The sequence below is a fragment of the Notechis scutatus genome, chromosome 4 (assembly GCF_049901735.1).
Source record: "Notechis scutatus isolate UNSWTSFEM ecotype Mainland chromosome 4, rNotScu1.2, whole genome shotgun sequence".
Classification (NCBI taxonomy): Eukaryota; Metazoa; Chordata; class Lepidosauria; order Squamata; family Elapidae; genus Notechis; species Notechis scutatus.
The window spans coordinates 124,829,930-124,833,607 of NC_142012.1; the positions used below are offsets into that span (position 1 = coordinate 124,829,930).

General features: G+C 34.9%; 1 protein-coding gene across 1 annotated transcript in view; it reads right to left on the reverse strand.

Annotated features, from left to right (window-relative positions):
• DNMBP (dynamin binding protein) overlaps positions 1-3,678 on the reverse strand; it is a 224,312-nt gene that overhangs the window by 171,397 nt on the left and 49,237 nt on the right. The gene's annotated exons all lie outside the window — the stretch shown is intronic.

A 3,678-nucleotide genomic window follows, 5' to 3' on the forward strand; every position in this document is an offset into this window, starting at 1 on the left:
TCTTTTTTATCTTAAAAATTTAAATTACAAAATTTAATCTGGTGCATTTTGCTAACTTAATAACATAGCATTAATAGCATTAATGCTGGTGAGAGTATATCCTTCTAGGTGTTCAGTTTTTCCTTTGTACAATACATATACTTTCCTTCCCATCAAAAGTTAGCATTTATAGTAGCAAGAGCCACTGTTCTCACATTTAGCAAAAGTGTAGGAAACCATATTGGAATAGTAAAAGGAAATGCTTACAAAATGTATCACTTTCATCTTCAATTCCGTCGTGCATTCAACTCTTTAAGAAACATTTTATCTTTGTGTTGCATGCTGAATTATTGTTTCCTGGAGCAGATTTTCAAGAGCATTTGGCTCATTTGGTGCAAAAATCCCTAGTCGTGTTTAATCAGAAATCCTGTTTCAAAAAGATGTACTTCTAAATCATTATCCTTAAGAATGCACTTTAGCTATATTGTTTGTATGTATGGTTCTCATTTCTGAGAATTAGCTATTAAAGCACATGTGATTCCCAATTGTAGAATGGATTTCTCTGATTGGGCTTTAGCTACATAAGATCATATAACAACAAAGTCCACTTTTGTTGACTTTAGTTGTTTAAGCAGGAGGCCAACTCCCAAATGGGTAACTACTGAGTACAGCCTGTTTCCTGACCTGCCCCATGCCTCAAAATAATCTTGAATGTTGACTTCCCTTTTTTGTCTACTTACTTTTGTCTAAAAGTAAACCAATATTCTGATGGAGCAATAAGATAATGTGGTTTAGACCCGTTGTCACTTTGTCTTCTTAGTTGTGAGGCAGCTGCTGACTATTAGGTACTCGTTGCATACAATATATTTGCAATCCTAATAGTTTATATTTAACAGGGACTGCCCCTTCCATTTGTTTTGAAATAACAGGTTCCAAATGTGAACATGGTCTTTCTTTTTTTCAAGTGATAAAGAGGCACTGAATATAGCTTTATATTCAGCTGTATGACTTATCTGTGCTGAGCAAAGTGGAACAGTGAGAAAACCAAAGTTTTTAAATACTGTGACATTCAGGTTCAATCAATTTTTTTAAAAAGAGGCTCATGGGGAACTGTAGTGCATTAATGTACAGTCTCTAAGACCACAGGAGTATATAGGGCCTCTGATTTTATTCAAAAGTTGCTGCCAAATCTTAATTTTTATTAAGATTCACAGGGATAATTGGATTAACTAAGATTTATTTTTTATAAATTAGATATAACTTGAGAAATGAACAGTCCCTGGCTTTAAAAGGGCTGTATCCTACTGTATGTTGTAAACTGTAAAACATATAAATAATGTGAGAACTCTTGGATAGTGGATTATGACTCGTATTAGAGTAACAAGAAAATCTTTATCCAAGTCTATATTCCAGTGCTGGAAAACCTTTATATATAGGTATGTATGTATGCATGTGTATTTGCATATGTATATGTACGTGTGTGTGTGTGTGTTTGTACATATATATGTACATAATACACACACAGCAGGCATAAACATTTATTGACTTTTGTGCCACATTACAATTAAAAAATACTTATCAGTTTACATACACACACACACTTCTTTCCAAAAAATTACCAAAAACATCCATAGTAAAATAAAAGCTTGTTAAATCAATATAATTTATTAAAATTGCATTCTGTTGTGTCCTGAGTCAGTTGCAGCTTGCAAAACAATATATGTATTAAAATCAATATACATCATTAGCTAATTCTAAATTATAAATATTCTATGAGACCACTATTTTCAGCCTTTCTTAGACACTCCTCACACAGGAGCCAGTCTGATTTCTAGTTGAAAATGCCATAAGCAGCACCTTGTTTTCAGCCCTACTGAATACAGCCTTCTGCAGCTATTTCTCCTGGAGTGATTTTATGGCTTAGTCCAATTCCAGTTGGAATAAACAATCCTGAAGGTAATTAGGTGCTAAGCTATAAAGGGCTTTATGGATCATAATAAAAGCACAGAAAGGCTAATAAAACCATAGGAATGATGGGTACACAAAATAATGTATGGTATTGAATATAGTAACATTGACTTGGAAATGGAATTGTAACAAATTATGAACATGTGATTGTTAAAATGTATAAACTTTTACTGAAATTTGAAAGAGAACAAGTGAAACAATGTACAATAAAGTGGGATAAAATTTGGTCATAATATACTGATTGAACAATGGGAACATATGTGTTGATAAGACTGAAATTTATACTATGTTACAGTCTTAAACAATGATGTACCATTGATACACGACACCAGAAAAATTATCTACAGCTTATAAAGATATTTTAAATCTATGTTAGAAATGTGAACCAGAAAATCATTTTATCTTTCATAGCATGCAAAACACTACCTTTACATTTATAGGTAGTCCTTGACTTACAACAGTTCAGTTAGTGACCGTTCAAAGTTACAATGGAACTGAAAAAAATGACGTATAATTTTTTTTCACACTCTTGACCATTGTGATGTTCCCATAATCCTGTAATCAAAATTCAGATGCTTGGCAACTGTTTCTTATTTATGACCATTGCTGTCTCCCTTTTGCGATCTTCTGATAAGCAAAATGGGGAAGCCACATTCACTTAACAACTGGATTACTAACTTATCAACTCCAGTGATTCTATTAACAACTGTGGCAAGGTCATAAAATGGGGCAAAACTCACTTAACAAATGTGTCACTTAAAACAGAAATTTTGGGCTCAATTGTGATTGTAAATTGAGGGTTATCTGTAGTAACTTAACAACTGCAGTACTTCATTAACTGTGGCAAGAAATTGTAAAATGAAGGAAAACTTAAGAAATGTCTCACTTAGCAACAGAAATTTGGGGCACTACTGTAGTCGGAAGTTGACTACCTGAACTGCTGATTGGAAATCCCTTGTGAACTTTTTGGGTAAAAAAAAGAAAGAACTTGGGATCTATGGTTTTGAACTTTCAATAGGATAAATTATAGTAAGAAGAGAGTAACAATGTAACTTTAGAGAAGAGTAAATTCATAGTTATACCTACAGTAAAGATTGAAAACTACTTCTTTATATCTTTTTCCCATTTTTCCATTCTTTTTCTTGTGCACTTTTTAACTCGTTTTTAAAACTTTCCTATTTTTAAAGCTTAAAATGAAATATTAAAAACGAAATATTTGCGCTGCTGTAATTCTCCAAATTAGTACAGAAGTTAAGTCTACCCACAATAAAAGAAATGTAACCACGTGGTTATATTATCACTAACTCTCCTCATAGTAGTTCCAGACGGCTAAAAACGGGCCCTGGGCGATTGGAGAATATTTTTGCTCCTTTCTACCTACAGGGATGTCCCCCTTCGGAACGGACAGGCTGAGAAGTCTGAAAAATGGGGAGAAACATAGTTTATGTTTGTCCCAGAACCGGCGCGTTTCATCGAGAATCCTCTCAACAGGGGCGGTAATTCAAAGGAAAGTTAGCAACTACCTCGGGCCAATAACCAATAGTTCAACCCTGCAGCTCGCCTTTAAGCTCATAATTCACAAGGCAAAGCAGAAGGCAAGCACCCTACACTCGGGAAACGAGCAAGCGGGCAAAACCCGGCAGAAAGAAAAGGGATGCCACGAAGCAATCACTGGAGGGGGTGGAGCCTGAGGGGGCGGGCCATCGGCCGGAAGTCCCTCCGCTGACAGTC